Genomic DNA, 19,690 nt, shown 5'->3' on the forward strand with positions numbered 1-19,690 from the left:
CTGGCTATTGGTTCTCCTCCTTCTTCTTCTTCGATGGGGTTTAACAGCGGTTTGCTATTGGTGCGATTCTGCGACATTATTTTAAACTAGACAATTTTTATTTTTGTATTTATTTCACCTTTATTTAACCAGGTATTTATATATATAACCCTGACCCTTTATTTAACCAGGTATTTATATATATAACCCTGACCCTTTATTTAACCAGGTATTTATATATATAACCCTGACCCTTTATTTAACCAGGTATTTATATATTTAACCTTGACCCTTTATTTAACCAGGTAGGCTAGTTGAGAACAAGTTCTCATTTACAACTGCGACCTGACCAAGATAAAGCAAAGCAGTTCGACACATACAACAACACAGAGTTACACATGGAATAAACAAAACATACAGTCAATAATACAGTAGAAAAATAAGTCTATATACAATGTGAGCAAATGATGTGAGATAAGGGAGGTAAAGGCAATAAATAGGCCATGGTGGCAAAGTAAATACAATATAGCAATTAAAACACTGGAATATGATTATGCTAAACCGTGGGCAAGGCAGCATCACAGATTGAACAATGACACAGATATTTCGCCGGATCGTTTTAAAATGTTTTTAAAAGCATCCGCTATTTGGCATTGACACTCACTAGCAAATATGGTAGAGTGAGAGGAAGCCCAGCGGCCGGAAGTGGGGAGAAGATATAACAGGTTGGATTTTCACCGATATTCTTCCAATTTTCTCATCGATGAAACATTTAATCTCAATACAGTTTTCTGTTCCCAAAACTAGAATATGTTACAAATAAAGTGGACCAAGTTTTCTAGGCTTTAGCCTTTGATAACGTTTTAAAAAAATATATGTCGTTGTTTAGGAAAGGCGAAATGAGTTATGGTAGAGTAGGCGTTACCTAACGGAAATATGTAAATGAGTGCTAGAACGCACCAATAGAATCACGCTATCTCGTGTATGGCTCTGCCCACTATGACTAACATTTAGTTTCCGTTTGAAACGAAAGGCTGTGATCTATCTTGGTTTATTTATAACAATCTTTGGTAACATAACAACACTTATTTTCCGTAAAAATATATTTTTTTATTATTTTTTTCAAACTAGTTTTAATTTGGAAAAGCAATCACTTTTGAATGTGAAAACTGCACGGGTTTGCCTAAAGGTTTATTTACACACATACTCCTAACCATACTCGTCGTGCTTAGTAACGCCACTGTTGTTTTGACCTCACGCCAAGGAGGCAGGCCGTTAAAACACCTCGGCCCGGCCACCCTGGCAAGATCAATCGAATCCCCTTCAAGCTATAATTCATTCTGGTAGTTGTAGTTCTTTGAGGAGACAGAAGTCAAATAACACTTCACACTAAAATAATTGTATCATTTTGTAGAAATTATTTCAATTCCATTTAATTTTGTATTGATTGTAATTGCCTTTGATGTGATCCAACTAAAACAATTGTTCACTAACATTTTATGGGGATTACGTTTCTGAAATTACCACAGAAAACATGATTAATCATACTGTATGTTACCGCAGTATATTCATCCTGGAAGCTATGTAATTCTTTGTTTGCCATTGGCTATAGCCTACATCTATCAATGTCGCATTTGTTGCTTGCTCTCTGACCTGAGTCTGGTGTGTTTTGATATTTCCTCATGAAGGCAGATGATGTAGGAAGTTAACAATAACAATGTAGGTACAGTGAGGGGGGGGAAAAGTATTTGATCCCCTGCTGATTTTGTACGTTTGCCCACTGACAAAGAAATGATGCGTCTATAATTTTAATGGTAGATTTATTTGAACAGTGAGAGACAGAATAACAACAACAAAAAATCCAGAAAAAACGCATGTCAAAAAATGTTATAAATTGATTTGCATTTTCCCTCACTGTATCTATTACACAGTTATATAGGCATAATTGACACAGGGAATGTGGGGACATGTTTTTTTTTGGGGGGGGGGGGGGTGTCGGGCAAGTCATAAGCAATGTAAGAATGTGTGGAGGGAGGTGCCCCAAGTGCATTCATTTAAGTTTAGATTGGAAATGTAATTTCTTTCATATCCCAACTCCCCCTGAAAGTGTATCAACAGGCAACCCTGGAGCAAACAGGTTGAAGTGCCTTGTGTATTATAAATATCTGCCTTGAAATACCTTAATTAAAGGCCCTGTGCAGTTAAACATGTGATTTTGCTGTATTTTCTTTAAATATATACAGCGCATTCAGCAAGTATTCAGACCCCTTCACTTTTACCACATTTTGTTATGTTACAGCCTTATTCTAAAATGTATTCAACCCGTTCTGTGACCATCGGGCCCTTCTCTCCTGATTGCTCAGTTTGGCCGGGCGGCCAGCTCTAGGAAGAGTCTTGGTGGTTCCAAACTTCTTCCATGTAAGAATGATGGAGGCCACTGTGTTCTTGGGGACCTTCAATGCTGCAGACATTTTTTGGTACCCTTCCCCAGATCTGTGCCTCGACGCAATCCTGTCTTGGAGCTCTACGGACAATTCCTTCGACCTCAGATTGGTTTATGCTCTGACATGCACTGTCAACTGCGGGACCTTATATAGACAGGTGTGTGCCTTTCCAAATCATGTCCAATCAATTGAATTTACCACAGGTGGACTCCAAACAAGCTGTAGAAACATCTCAAGGATGATCAATGGAAACAGGATGCACCTGAACTGAATTTCGAGGCTCATAACAAAGCGTCTGAATACTTATGTAAATAAGGTATTTGTGTTAATATTGTTCTTTTTTAAATAATTGTGCAAAAATGTCTAAAAAGCAGTTTTCACTTTGTCATTATGGGGTATTGTGATGTCATTATGGGGTATTGTGATGTCATTATGGGGTGTGTGTAGATTGATGAGGAAAAACAATAATTTTAGAATAAGGCTGTAAAGTAACAAAATGTGGAATAATACTTCCCAAATGCACTGTAGATATACACACTACATGACCAAAAGTATGTGGATACCTGCTCATCTAACATCTAATTTCAAAATCATGGGCATTAATATGGAGTTGGTTCCCCCCTTTGCTGCTATAACAGCCTCCACTGTTCTGGGAAGGCTTTCCACTAGATGTTGGAACACTGCTGTGGGGATTTCCATTCAGCCACAAGCATTAGTGAGCTTGGACACTGATGTTGGGTGATTAGGCCTGGCTCGCAGTCGGCGTTCCAATTCATCCCAAAGGTGTTCTTTGGAGTTGAGGTCAGGGCTCTGTGCAGGCCAGTCAAGTTCTTCCACTCCGATCTCGACAAACCAATTTTGTATGGACCTCTCTTTGTGCACAGGGGCATTGTCATGCTGAAACAGGAAAGAGCCTTCCCCAAACTGTTGCCACAAAGTTGGAAGCACAGAATCATCTAGACTGTCATTGTATGCTGTAGCGTTAAGATTTTCCTTCACTGGAACTAAGGGGCCCGAACCATGAAAAACAGCCCCAGACCATTATTCCTCCTCCACCAAACTTTACAGTTTGCACTATGCATTGGGGCAGGTAGCGTTCTCCTGGCATCCGCCAAACCGGCGAGCTTTACACAACTCCATCCGACGCTTGGTATTGAGCATGGTGATCTTAGGCTTGTGTGCGGCTGCCCAGCCATGGAAACCCATTTCATGAAGCTCCCAACAAACAGTTATTGTGCTGAAGTTGCTTCCAGAGACAGTTTGGAACTCAGTAGGGATGTTGTGTTGCACCCGAGGATAGACGTTTTACGCTTCAGTGGTCCCGTTATGTGAGCTTGTGTGGTCTACCACTTCTCGGCTGAGCCGTTGTTGCTCCTAGACGTTTCTACTTCACAATAACAGCACTTGCAGTTGACCGGGGCAGCTCTAGCAGGGAATAAATTTGACGAACTGAGTTCGTATACCCCTCTATATACCTTTCTGAGTTCGTGACGCTGCCAGGTTGAAAGTCACTGAGCTCTTCAGTAAGGCCATTCTGTTGCCAATGTTTGTCTATGGAGATTGCATGGCTGTGTAATTGATTTTATACAACTGTCAGCAACAGTTGTGGCTGAAATAGCCAAATCCACTAATTTGAAGGGGTGTCCACATACTTTTGTATATTTATATATATATATATATATATATAAAAACTCAGCAAATAAATAAACGTCCTCTCACTGTCAACTGCATTTATTTTCAGCCAACTTATTAACATGTGTAAATATTTGTATGACCATAACAAGATTCAACAACTGAGACATAAACTGAACAAGTTCCACAGACATGTGACTAACAGAAATGGAATAATGTGTCCCTGAACAAAGGGGGGGGGGGTCAAAATCAAAAGTAACAGTCAGTATCTGGTGTGGCCACCAGCTGCATTAAGTACTGCAGTGCATCTCCTCCTCATGGACTGCACCAGATTTGCCAGTTCTTGCTGTGAGATGTTATCACACTCTTCCACCAAGGCACCTGCAAGTTTCCAGACATTTCTGGGGGGAATGGCCCTTGCTCTCACCCTCCTATCCAACAGGTCCCAGACGTGATCAATGGGATTGAGATCCGGGCACTACGCTGGCCATGGCAGAACACTGACATTCCTGTCTTGCAGGAAATCACGCACAGAACGAGCAGTATGGCTGGTGGCATAGTCATGTTCCCCTCATAATAAAGGACCCCTGTCTACTCTTCGTCCACCTCTATATCTACACCACAATTTATACCCCTCCATATACCCTCTATATACCCTCTATATACCCTCTATATACCCTCCATATACCCCTCTATATACCCTCTATATACCCCTCTATATACCCTCTATATACCCCTCCATATACCCTCCATATACCCTCCATATACCCCTCTATATACCCTCTATATACCCTCCATATACCCCTCTATATACCCTCTATATACCCCTCTATATACCCTCTATATAACCCTCCATATACCCTCCATATACCCCTCTATATACCCTCCATATACCCTCTATATACCCTCCATATACCCCTCATAATAAAGGACCCTGTCTACTCTTTGTCCACCTCAATATCTAATGCACAATTTATACCCCTCTATATACCCTCCATATACTCCTCCATATACTCCTCCATATACCCCTCTATATACCCCTCTATATAACCCTCCATATACCCTCCATATACCCTCCATATACCCCTCTATATACCTCTCTATATACCCCTCTATATACCCTCTATATACCCCTCTATATACCCCTCTATATACCCCTCTATATACCCTCTATATACCCCTCTATATACCCTCTATATACCCCTCTATATACCCTCTATATACCCTCCATATACCCTCCATATACCCCTCCATATACCCTCTATATACCCCTCTATATACCCCTCTATATACCCTCTATATACCCCTCTATATACCCCTCTATATACCCTCTATATACCCCTCAATATACCCCTCTATATACCCCTCTATATACCCCTCTATATACCCCTCAATATACCCCTCTATATACCCCTCTATATACCCCTCTATATACCCCTCTATATACCCTCTATATACCCCTCTATATACCCTCCATATACCCTCTATATACCCTCTATATACCCTCTATATACCCCTCTATATACCCCTCTATATACCCTCTATATATACCCCTCTATATCCCCTCTATATACCCCTCTATATACACCTCTATATACCCTCTATATACCCTCTATATACCCTCTATATACCCCTCTATATATCCTCCATATACCCTCTATATACCCCTCTATATACCCCTCTATATACCCTCTATATCCCCTCTATATACCCCTCTATATACCCCTCTATATCCCCTCTATATACCCCTCTATATACCCCTCTATATCCCCTCTATATACCCCTCTATATATCCTCCATATACCCTCTATATACCCCTCTATATACCCCTCTATATACCCCTCTATATCCCCTCTATATACCCCTCTATATACCCCTCTATATACCCTCCATATCCCCTTTATATACCCCTCTATATCCCCTCTATATACCCCTCTATATACCCTCTATATACCCTCTATATACCCTCCATATCCCCTCTATATACCCCTCTATATCCCCTCTATATACCCCTCTATATACCCCTCTATATCCCCTCTATATCCCCTCTATATACCCTTCATACCCCCTCTATATACCCTCTATATACCCTCTATATACCCCTCTATATCCCCTCTATATACCCTCTATACCCCTCTATATACCCTCTATATACCCCTCTATATACCCCTCTATATACCCTCTAAACCCCTCTATATACCCTCTATATCCCCTCTATATACCCTCTATATACCCCTCTATATACCCTCTATATACCCCTCTATATACCCTCTATATACCCCTCTATATACCCCTCTATATCCCCTCTATATATCCCTCTATATACCCTCTATATACCCTCCATATACCCTCTATATCCCCTCTATATACCCCTCTATATACCCTCTATATACCCTCTATATACCCCTCTATATACCCTCTATATACCCTCCATATACCCCTCCATATACCCTCCATATACCCCTCTATATACCCTCTATATACCCTTCTATATACCCCTCCATATACCCCTCCATATACCCTCTATATACCCTCTATATACCCTCTATATACCCCTCTATATACCCTCTATATACCCCTCTATATACCCCTCTATATCCCCTCTATATGCCCTCTATATACCCTCTATATACCCCTCTATATACCCCTCTATATACCCTCAATATACACCTCCATATACCCTCTATATACCCCTCCATATACCCCTCTATATACCCCTCTATATACCCCTCTATATACCCTCTATATACCCTCTATATACACTCTATATACCCCTCTATATACCCTCTATATACCCTCCATATACCCCTCTATATACCCTCTATATACCCTCTATATACCCCTCTATATACCCTCTATATACCCCTCTATATACCCTCTATATACCCCTCTATATACCCTCTATATACCCTCTATATACCCTCTATATACCCCTCTATATACCCTCTATATACCCCTCTATACACCCCTCTATATACCCATCTATATACCCTCTATATACCCCTCTATATACCCTCTATATACCCTCCATATACCCCTCTATATACCCCTCTATATACCCTCTATACACCCCTCTATATACCCCTCTATATACCCTCTATATACCCCTCTATATACCCTCCATATACCCTCCATATACCCTCTATATACCCCTCTATATACCCCTCTATACACCCCTCTATATACCCCTCTATATACCCTCTATATACCCTCTATATACCCTCTATATACCCTCAATATACCCCTCTATATACCCTCTATATACCCTCTATATACCCCTCTATATACCCCTCCATATACCCTCCATATACCCTCCATATACCCTCCATATACCCTCCATATACCCTCTATATACCCCTCTATACACCCCTCTATATACCCCTCTATATACCCCTCTATATACCCTCTATATACCCCTCTATATACCCTCTATATACCCTCAATATACCCCTCTATATACCCTCTATATACCCTCTATATACCCCTCTATATACCCTCTATATACCCTCTATATACCCCTCTATATACCCCTCTATATACCCTCTATATACCCTCTATATACCCCTCTATATACCCCTCTATATACCCTCTATATACCCTCTATATACCCCTCTATATACCCCTCTATATCCCCTCTATATGCCCTCTATATACCCTCTATATACCCCTCTATATACCCCTCTATATACCCTCAATATACACCTCCATATACCCTCTATATACCCCTCCATATACCCCTCTATATACCCCTCTATATACCCCTCTATATACCCTCTATATACCCTCTATATACACTCTATATACCCCTCTATATACCCTCTATATACCCTCCATATACCCCTCTATATACCCTCTATATACCCTCTATATACCCCTCTATATACCCTCTATATACCCCTCTATATACCCTCTATATACCCCTCTATATACCCTCTATATACCCTCTATATACCCTCTATATACCCCTCTATATACCCTCTATATACCCCTCTATACACCCCTCTATATACCCATCTATATACCCTCTATATACCCCTCTATATACCCTCTATATACCCTCCATATACCCCTCTATATACCCCTCTATATACCCTCTATACACCCCTCTATATACCCCTCTATATACCCTCTATATACCCCTCTATATACCCTCCATATACCCTCCATATACCCTCTATATACCCCTCTATATACCCCTCTATACACCCCTCTATATACCCCTCTATATACCCTCTATATACCCTCTATATACCCTCTATATACCCTCAATATACCCCTCTATATACCCTCTATATACCCTCTATATACCCCTCTATATACCCCTCCATATACCCTCCATATACCCTCCATATACCCTCCATATACCCTCCATATACCCTCTATATACCCCTCTATATACCCCTCTATATACCCCTCTATATACCCCTCTATATACCCTCTATATACCCCTCTATATACCCTCTATATACCCTCAATATACCCCTCTATATACCCTCTATATACCCTCTATATACCCCTCTATATACCCTCTATATACCCTCTATATACCCCTCTATATACCCCTCTATATACCCTCTATATACCCTCTATATACCCCTCTATATACCCCTCTATATACCCTCTATATACCCTCTATATACCCCTCTATATACCCCTCTATATACCCTCTATATACCCCTCTATATACTCTCTATATACCCTCTATATACCCTCTATATACCCCTCCATATACCCTCCATATACCCTCCATATACCCCTCATAATAAAGCACCCTGTCTGATCTTCGTCCAACTCTACATCTACCCCACATTTTTGCCCTTGCAAAGTAAGCTTTAGATACAGATAGAATGAATACTTCTTCATATCAGTAGGCCATAAAAGACGGTGTCCTTTAACGACCTAGAGAACGGCACAATACCCACCAGGCAGGATGAGAAAACATATGCACTTTACGAAACAGCATCAGGAAATATATTTCTACTTTGTAAGAAATATATCCACTTGGTAGGAAAAGGATTTCTCAGTCAGGGAATGGAAACGGTGTCTGGAGAGTGAGAGGGAGGTCACACACACACACACACACACACACACACACACACACACACACACACACACACACACACACACACACACACACACACACACACACACACACACACACACACACACACACACACACACCTCTTCAGTGTTGACAGGTTGTAGGGTGGTCAGAAGGGAGACACGCAGCTCTTCCAGTAGCAGCACATCAACGTTTCTGTAACATCTCAGGTGTAGGAGGTATTCCAATAAAAACAGGTTTCGTACAGAAACCAGTCAACTGTCGCATTCCACAGAGAGACTGAGGTTGTATCCAAAATGGCGTCCTATTCCCTATCAATATATTTAGGGTATAAGGTGCCATTTGGGACACAGGGTATCAAAGGCAGAGGAATATATTTATAACAACACAGAAAATAAATGAAAAAGGGATTATTTTACCTCCCTATGTCTTTGATTTGTACCAGATGAGCCAGAGAGAAACATACATATTGTCACACACGCAGAAAGTGAGAAAAACCTGATTAACCCTAAAAGCCCCAACCTATTTTAACCCATAATGCACCAACAGGGGTAATCTTTACCCCAAATCGTAAATGATGGCAAAATAACACCTTCTGTCAAACAGTAACACTTATATTAACATTTTGTAACAGAATAAGTTTTAAATTCCCCAAAATAAGCATTTTTATTTTTTAAATCACACATTTCTAGTCACATTTTATGTTTTCAAATAGATGTTTTAAAAATAGATGTTTTAAAAATAGATGTTTTTCATGTTTTGAACAGTTAATTGGATACATTTCATTCACAGCAACTTATCACGAACATTTGTCTGTTATTCATTCAAAGTGGATTACTGAACAAAACGCTCCAACAAAACTTGGGAGTTTTTGGGATATAAAGAGGGACTTTATCGAACAAAACAAACATTTATTGTTTAGCTGGGACTCTTGTGACTGCAACCATATGAAGATCTTCAAAGTTAAGTTATTATTTTATCGCTATTTATGACTTTTGTAATTCCTTTACTTGGTTGTAAAATGTTTGTTTGCTTTCGTAAGCGGGGCGCTGTCCTCAGATAATCGCATGGTATGCTTTCGCCGTAAAGCCTTTTTTGAAATCTGACACAGCGGCTGGATTAACAAGAAGTTCATCTTTAAACCGATGTATAACACTTGTCTTTTTATGAATGTTTATTATGACTATTTCTGTATTTTGAATTTGGCGTTCTGCAATTTCACCGGATGTTGTCGAGGTGGGTCGTTAGCGACAGAGAGGATAACTTGGTATGGAATCGAAATAATGTATTTATATATTTTTGTGTTATAGTGACTGCCAAGCACCTGTCGTGTCTTTGGCTATGCCGGATTAAGTGATATGACATGCTATTCTATAAAATCCTTTCTCTGTAATTAATATCACCTGATTAGCTAATCATGTAAATGTAATTAACTAGAAAGTCGGGGCACCACGGAAGAACGTTTATAGAGCCGTTATCTTCCGAATAAACTCTTAAAAGACTTAGTAATATTTTACATCGATAGCCGTCATCTCAATCCTCACCTTATTTCAGTCTCATAATGAAAGTTGTAAATTCTTGGTTATCTTCACGAACCCTGGCTAACAAGTTGAATCAGCAATACAAAATTGGGTTTAATTATTTATTTACTAAATACCTAACTAATCACACAGAATTACAAATACACAGGATACAAATGATGTCATACAGAAAACGTCCCTGGTGGACGGAGCCGACATGACGGCTGGTTACACAAAGAAAGGGGGTTGGGCTTGAATGAAAGAGCGGGAATACTGAGGAACAAAGAAACAGATATGCTATCGCAAATACAGTATCTTATGCATTCTAAATTACCGCCCATTTGGAAAAGGAAAATGCAATAAATATTTACTCTGAGCTGCACTTCCGTAGGTTGGTCGTAGATGCTGGCCAACAGAGATCTTCCTGTCCTCGGAAGAATGTCTCTGGTGGTAAATTGGATACGTTGTGGTATCTTCGTCTGTGTTAGACTGGATCCGCCGTCCGTCCTTTCCTAGCCCACGTCTACAGCGGCCGCTGCTAACTCAACGGCTAGGAAGTATCACTTCTGTAGTGAATAAGAGTTCAAAGTTCATTCCATTCACAACCAAAGCTCACGCTGAGGTTGGCTTAGTTCTGTACTTGACATGTGTGTCCTTGTAATGCAGAGGCTGCAGACCTCACGTAGTGGAACTCTGGTTACATTGTGTCATTGTCCTATATAGTGGCGAGGGGAGGAGGGTGTGTTTCATCGTTTATAACCCCTGTCTCTTCACGCGGGCCACTGATCAAGCAGGGCACTTTCCTTATGAAAACCAAATTCTCTCAATTGGAAGCTAAAATTACATTTAATCTCCTAAAAAACTATTTCAATATCAGACATTTCAATTGCATAACAATTCCATGTGAATTTGATAACTAGAGGGTGTAGACTTTCCCAGGTAGAGTTTATGTCGTCCTGTCATCAGTCATAATGTCTCAGATGACAACAGAACTGACATCCATACTCATTAATAAGTTCCAAAGCATATTTCCAACTGGTTTTATTACCAAAATATGGTTCCTTTTCCCCATTTGTTTGATGTTCCCAGACTCTCTATATTTAACACAGGCAATTCAAGTCCTTCAGTAGAGTCAGAGAGAGAGGGGAAGGGAGAAAGGTATTTATGGGGGGTCATAAACCTTACCCACAGGCCAACGTCATGACACACCCCATAAGGGACCAAATCTAGGGTGGCTCCATATATATATCACCTACAGGTCCTCTGTGGTGGCTCCATATATATATCACCTACAGGTCCTCTGTGGTGGCTCCATATATATATCACCTACAGGTCCTCTGTGGTGGCTCCATATATATATAATCTACAGGTCCTCTGTGGTGGCTCCATATCTATATAATCTACAGGTCCTCTGTGGTGGCTCCATATATATATATAATCTACAGGTCCTCTGTGGTGGCTCAATATCTATATAATCTACAGGTCCTCTGTGGTGGCTCCATATCTATATAATTTACAGGTCCTCTGTGGTGGCTCCATATCTATATAATTTACAGGTCCTCTGTGGTGGCTCCATATCTATATAATCTACAGGTCCTCTGTGGTGGCTCAATATCTATATAATCTACAGGTCCTCTGTGGTGGCTCCATATCTATATAATTTACAGGTCCTCTGTGGTGGCTCCATATCTATATAATCTACAGGTCCTCTGTGGTGGCTCAATATCTATATAATCTACAGGTCCTCTGTGGTGACTCCATATCTATATAATCTACAGGTCCTCTGTGGTGGCTCCATATCTATAATCTACAGGTCCTCTGTGGTGGCTCCAATTAATATATAATCTACAGGTCCTCTGTGGTGGCTCCATATATATATAATCTACAGGTCCTCTGTGGTGGCTCGATATATATATATCCCCTACAGGTCCTCTGTGGTGGCTCCATATCTATATAATCTACAGGTCCTCTGTGGTGGCTCCATATCTATAATCTACAGGTCCTCTGTGGTGGCTCCATATCTATATAATCTACAGGTCCTCTGTGGTGGCTCCATATATATATATCCCCTACAGGTCCTCTGTGGTGGCTCCATATCTATAATCTACAGGTCCTCTGTGGTGGCTCCAATTAATATATAATCTACAGGTCCTCTGTGGTGGCTCCATATATATATAATCTACAGGTCCTCTGTGGTGGCTCGATATATATATATCCCCTACAGGTCCTCTGTGGTGGCTCCATATCTATATAATCTACAGGTCCTCTGTGGTGGCTCCATATCTATAATCTACAGGTCCTCTGTGGTGGCTCCATATCTATATAATCTACAGGTCCTCTGTGGTGGCTCCATATATATATATCCCCTACAGGTCCTCTGTGGTGGCTCCATATCTATAATCTACAGGTCCTCTGTGGTGGCTCCAATTAATATATAATCTACAGGTCCTCTGTGGTGGCTCCATATATATATATCCCCTACAGGTCCTCTGTGCCAAATTTGGTGCTTTTATCCCTATTTTTTATATTGAGTCTAGAATACAAAATATATATATAATTTTTCATTCCTCCATATTGACTCCAAAATCATTGTGAATGGTGTTTTTATGTCAGTGACTAGCTGCTTGACAGAGTCCTTTTGACCCCTTTTGCTTTTAGGTTTAATTTAGCATGATGTTGATGTTCTCTGTTTAATTTAGCATGATGTTGATGTTCTCTGTTTAATTTAGCATGATGTTGATGTTCTCTGTTTAATTTAGCATGATGTTGCTGTTCTCTGTTTAATTTAGCATGATGTTGCTGTTCTCTGTTTATAGCATGATGTTGCTGTTCTCTGTTTATAGCATGATGTTGCTGTTCTCTGTTTATAGCATGATGTTGCTGTTCTCTGTTTATAGCATGATGTTGCTGTTCTCTGTTTATAGCATGATGTTGCTGTTCTCTGTTTATAGCATGATGTTGCTGTTCTCTGTTTATAGCATGATGTTGCTGTTCTCTGTTTAATTTAGCATGATGTTGCTGTTCTCTGTTTAATTTAGCATGATGTTGCTGTTCTCTGTTTAATTTAGCATGATGTTGCTGTTCTCTGTTTAATTTTAGCATGAGGTTGTGTGAACGTGCCTGCATACCTGCCTGCATTTCTGTATGTGGTGTGTGTGTGTGTGTGTGTGTGTGTGTGTGTGTGTGTGTGTGTGTGTTTCTTAACGCCATTAGCAGTAAAGGGTGAATCTGATAAGGACGGTGCTGTAATGAGATGCCTCAGATGATTATGTGATGGTTGTCAGCGATGCCTGGAGAAGAAGGCCCTGAGTCCAGGCATCACGCACACACACACACACACACACACACACACACACACACACACACACACACACACACACACACACACACACACACACACACACACACACACACACACACACACACACACACACACACACTGATGCTGCTAACCCACCATCATTTTGATGATGCACTTAAAAAGTCTTGCAGGGTCATAGTTAATGAATTACCTTCCCAGCATGCTGTTATTACCTGCCCCGTGCAATCGAGACAAAGACAAGGTGTCCGTCCCAAATGGCACCCTATTCCCTATTTAGTGCACTACTTTTGACCAGGACCAATGGTAGAGCTCTATGTCGGGAATAGGGTGCCATTTTGGACACACAGGCACAGTACCATCACCTCACAGGGAACAGAGCTCTGATTTAGTATTGTCTTAACAGAGAGTGGAGGAATAACAGAGAGGAGGAGGAGGAATAACAGAGAGAAGAGGAATAACAGAGAGAAGAGGAGGAATAACAGAGAGAGAGGAGGAATAACAGAGAGAGGAGGAACAACAGAGAGAGAGGAGGAATAACAGAGAGAGGAGGAATAACAGAGAGAGAGAGGATGAGGAATAACAGAGAGAGGAGGAATAACAGAGAGAGGAGGAATAACAGAGAGGAGGAGGAGGAATAACAGAGAGGAGGAGGAATAACAGAGAGAAGAGGAATAACAGAGAGAGAGGAGGAATAACAGAGAGAGGCGGAATAACAGAGAGAGAGAGGATGAGGAATAACAGAGAGAGGAGGAATAACAGAGAGAGGAGGAATAACAGAGAGAGGAGGAGGAATAACAGAGAGGAGGAGGAATAACAGAGAGAGAGGAGGAATAACAGAGAGAGGAGGAATAACAGAGAGAGAGGAAGAATAACAGAGAGAGAGGAGGAATAACAGAGAGAGGGGAATAACAGAGAGAGAGAGGATGAGGAATAACAGAGAGAGGAGGAATAACAGAGAGAGGAGGAATAACAGAGAGGAGGAGGAGGAATAACAGAGAGAGGAGGAATAACAGAGAGAGAGGAGGAATAACAGAGAGAGGAGGAATAACAGAGAGAGAGGAGGAATAACAGAGAGAGAGGAGGAATAACAGAGAGAGGAGGAATAACAGAGAGAGAGGAGGAATAACAGAGAGAGGAGGAATAACAGAGAGAGAGAGGATGAGGAATAACAGAGAGAGGAGGAATAACAGAGAGAGGAGGAATAACAGAGAGAGGAGGAGGAATAACAGAGAGAGAGGAGGAATAACAGAGAGAGGCGGAATAACAGAGAGAGAGGAGGAATAACAGAGAGAGGAGGAATAACAGAGAGAGGAGGAGGAATAACAGAGAGAGAGGAGGAATAACAGAGAGAGGCGGAATAACAGAGAGAGAGGAGGAATAACAGAGAGAGAGGAGGAATAACAGAGAGAGGAGGAATAACAGAGAGAGGCGGAATAACAGAGAGAGGAGGAATAACAGAGAGAGGAGGAATAACAGAGAGAAAGGAGGAATAACAGAGAGAGAGGAGGAATAACAGAGAGAGGCGGAATAACAGAGAGAGAGGAGGAATAACAGAGAGAGGAGGAATAACAGAGAGAGGAGGAGGAATAACAGAGAGAGGAGGAAACAGAGAGAGAGGAGGAATAACAGAGAGAGGAGGAATAACAGAGAGAGGCGGAATAACAGAGAGAGGAGGAGGAATAACAGAGAGAGGAGGATTAACAGAGAGAGGAGGAATAACAGAGAGAGAGGAGGAATAACAGAGAGAGGAGGAATAACAGAGAGAGAGGAGGAATAACAGAGAGAGAGGAGGAATAACAGAGAGGAATAACAGAGAGAGAGAGGATGAGGAATAACAGAGAGAGAACAGGAATAACAGAGAGAGGAGGAATAACAGAGAGAGAGGAGGAATAACAGAGAGAGGAGGAATAACAGAGAGAGGAGGAATAACAGAGAGAGGATGAGGAATAACAGAGAGAGAGGAGGAATAACAGAGAGAGAGGAGGAATAACAGAGAGAGAGGAGGAATAACAGAGAGAGGCGGAATAACAGAGAGAGAGGAGGAATAACAGAGAGAGGAGGAGGAATAACAGAGAGAGGAGGAATAACAGAGAGAGAGGAGGAAATAACAGAGAGCGGCGAATAACAGAGAGAGAGGAGGAATAACAGAGAGAGAGGAGGAATAACAGAGAGAGGCGGAATAACAGAGAGAGAGGAGGAATAACAGAGAGAGGAGGAGGAATAACAGAGAGAGAGGAATAACAGAGCGAGGAGGAATAACAGAGAGAGAGGAGGAATAACAGAGAGAGAGAGGGGAATAACAGAGAGAGAGGAGGAATAACAGAGAGAAAGGAGGAATAACAGAGAGAGGAGGAATAACAGAGAGGAGGAGGAATAACAGAGAGAGGAGGAGGAATAACAGAGAGAGGAGGAATAACAGAGAGAGGAGGAGGAATAACAGAGAGGAGGAGGAATAACAGAGAGGGAGGAATAACAGAGAGGAGGAGGAATAACAGAGAGAGGAGGAATAACAGAGAGAGGAGGAATAACAGAGAGAAAGGAGGAATAACAGAGAGAGAGGAGGAATAACAGAGAGGGAGGAAAACAGAGAGAGGGGAATAACAGAGAGAGGAGGAGGAATAACAGAGAGAGGAGGATTAACAGAGAGAGAGGAGGAATAAGAGAGAGGAGGAATAACAGAGAGAGAGGAGGAATAACAGAGAGAGGAGGAATAACAGAGAGAAAGGAGGAATAACAGAGAGAGGAGGAATAACAGAGAGAGAGGAGGAATAACAGAGAGAGGGAGGAATAACAGAGAGAGGGGGAATAACAGAGAGAGAGAGGAGGAATAACAGAGAGAGGAGGAATAACAGAGAGAGGAGGAAAACAGAGAGAGGAGGAATAACAGAGAGGATGAGGAATAACAGAGAGAGAGGAGGAATAACAGAGAGAGGCGGAATAACAGAGAGAGAGGAGGAATAACAGAGAGAGGAGGAATAACAGAGAGAGGAGGAATAACAGAGAGAGAGGAGGAATAACAGAGAGAGGCGGAAATAACAGAGAGAGGAGGAGGAATAACAGAGAGAGGAGGAATAACAGAGAGAGAACAGGAATAACAGAGAGAGGAGGAATAACAGAGAGAGGAGGAGGAATAACAGAGAGAGGAGGAATAACAGAGAGAGGAGGAATAACAGAGAGAGGAGGAATAACAGAGAGAGGATGAGGAATAACAGAGAGAGAGGAGGAATAACAGAGAGAGAGGAGGAATAACAGAGAGAGAGGAGGAATAACAGAGAGAGGAGGAATAACAGAGAGGAGGAATAACAGAGAGAGGAGGAATAACAGAGAGAGGCGGAATAACAGAGAGAGAGGAGGAATAACAGAGAGAGGGAGGTATAACAGAGAGAGGAGGAATAACAGAGAGAGGCGGAATAACAGAGAGAGAGGAGGAATAACAGAGAGAGGAGGAGGAATAACAGAGAGAGGAGGAAACAGAGAGAGGAGGAATAACAGAGAGAGAGGAGGAATAACAGAGAGAGAGAGGAGGAATAACAGAGAGAGGAGGAATAACAGAGAGAAAGGAGGAATAACAGAGAGAGGAGGAATAACAGAGAGAGAGGAGGAATAACAGAGAGAAAGGAGGAATAACAGAGAGAGGAGGAGGAATAACAGAGAGAGGGGAATAACAGAGAGGGAGGAGGAATAACAGAGAGAGGAGGATTAACAGAGAGAGAGGAGGAATAACAGAGAGAGGAGGAATAACAGAGAGAGGAGGATTAACAGAGAGAGAGGAGGAATAACAGAGAGAGAGGAGGAATAACAGAGAGAGGAGGAGGAATAACAGAGAGAGAGGAGGAGGAATAACAGAGAGAGGAGAGGAATAACAGAGAGAGAGGAGGAATAACAGAGAGAGGAGGAATAACAGAGAGAGCAAGAATAACAGAGAGAGGAGGAGGAATAACAGAGAGAGGAGGAATAACAGAGAGAGGAGGAATAACAGAGAGAGGAGGAGGAATAACAGAGAGGAGGAGGAATAACAGAGAGAGGAGGAATAACAGAGAGAGGAGGAGGAATAACAGAGAGAGGAGGAAATAACAGAGAGAGAGGAGGAATAACAGAGAGAAAGGAGGAATAACAGAGAGAGAGGAGGAATAACAGAGAGAGGAGGAATAACAGAGAGAGGCGGAATAACAGAGAGAGGAGGAGGAATAACAGAGAGAGGAGGATTAACAGAGAGAGAGGAGGAATAACAGAGAGAGGAGGAATAACAGAGAGGAGGATTATCAGAGAGAGAGGAGGAAATAACAGAGAGAGAGGAGGAATAACAGAGAGAGGAGGAGGAATAACAGAGAGAGAGGAGGAGGAATAACAGAGAAAGGAGGAGGAATAACAGAGAGAGAGGAGGAATAACAGAGAGAGGAGGAATAACAGAGAGAGCAAGAATAACAGAGAGAGGAGGAGGAATAACAGAGAGAGGAGGAATAACAGAGAGAGGAGGAATAACAGAGAGGAGGAGGAATAACAGAGAGAGGAGGAGGAATAACAGAGAGGAGGAGGAATAACAGAGAGGAGGAGGAATAACAGAGAGAGGAGGAGGAATAACAGAGAGAGGAGGAATAACAGAGAGAGAGGAGGAATAACAGAGAGAAAGGAGGAATAACAGAGAGGAGGAGGAATAACAGAGAGAGGAGGAATAACAGAGAGAGGCGGAAATAACAGAGAGAGGAGGAGGAATAACAGAGAGAGGAGGATAACAGAGAGAGAGGAGGAATAAAAGAGAGAGGAGGAATAACAGAGAGAGAGGAATAACAGAGAGAGGAGGAATAACAGAGAAAGGAGGAATAACAGAGAGGAGGAAGAATAACAGAGAGAGAGGAGGAATAACAGAGAGAGGAGGAAAAACAGAGAGAGGGGAATAACAGAGAGAGAGGGAGGAATAAGAGAGAGAGGAGGAATAACAGAGGAGGAGGAATAACAGAGAGAGGAGGAATAACAGAGAGAGGATGAGGAATAACAGAGAGAGAGGAGGAATAACAGAGAGAGGCGGAATAACAGAGAGAGAGGAGGAATAACAGAGAGAGGAGGAATAACAGAGAGAGGAGGAATAACAGAGAGAGAGGAGGAATAACAGAGAGAGGCGGAATAACAGAGAGAGGAGGAGGAATAACAGAGAGAGGAGGAATAACAGAGAGAGAACAGGAATAACAGAGAGAGGAGGAATAACAGAGAGAGGAGGAGGAATAACAGAGAGAGGAGGAATAACAGAGAGAGGAGGAATAACAGAGAGAGGAGGAATAACAGAGAGAGGATGAGGAATAACAGAGAGAGAGGAGGAATAACAGAGAGAGGCGGAATAACAGAGCAGAGAGAGAGGAGGAATAACAGAGTAGAGGGAGGAATAACAGAGAGAGGAGGAATAACAGAGAGAGAGGAGGAATAACAGAGAGAGGAGGAATAACAGAGAGAGAGGAGGGAATAACAGAGAGAGAGGAGGTAAAACAGAGAGAGAGGAGGAGGAATAACAGAGAGAGGAGGAATAACAGAGAGAGAGGAGGAATAACAGAGAGAGGAGGAGGAATAACAGAGAGAGGAGGAATAACAGAGAGAGGAGGAATAACAGAGAGAGAGGAGGAATAACAGAGAGAGAGGAGGAATAACAGAGAGAGGAGGAATAACAGAGAGAAAGGAGGAATAACAGAGAGAGGAGGAATAACAGAGAGAGAGGAGGAATAACAGAGAGAAAGGAGGAATA

The sequence above is a fragment of the Salmo trutta genome, chromosome 26 (assembly GCF_901001165.1).
Source record: "Salmo trutta chromosome 26, fSalTru1.1, whole genome shotgun sequence".
NCBI classification, from domain to species: Eukaryota; Metazoa; Chordata; class Actinopteri; order Salmoniformes; family Salmonidae; genus Salmo; species Salmo trutta.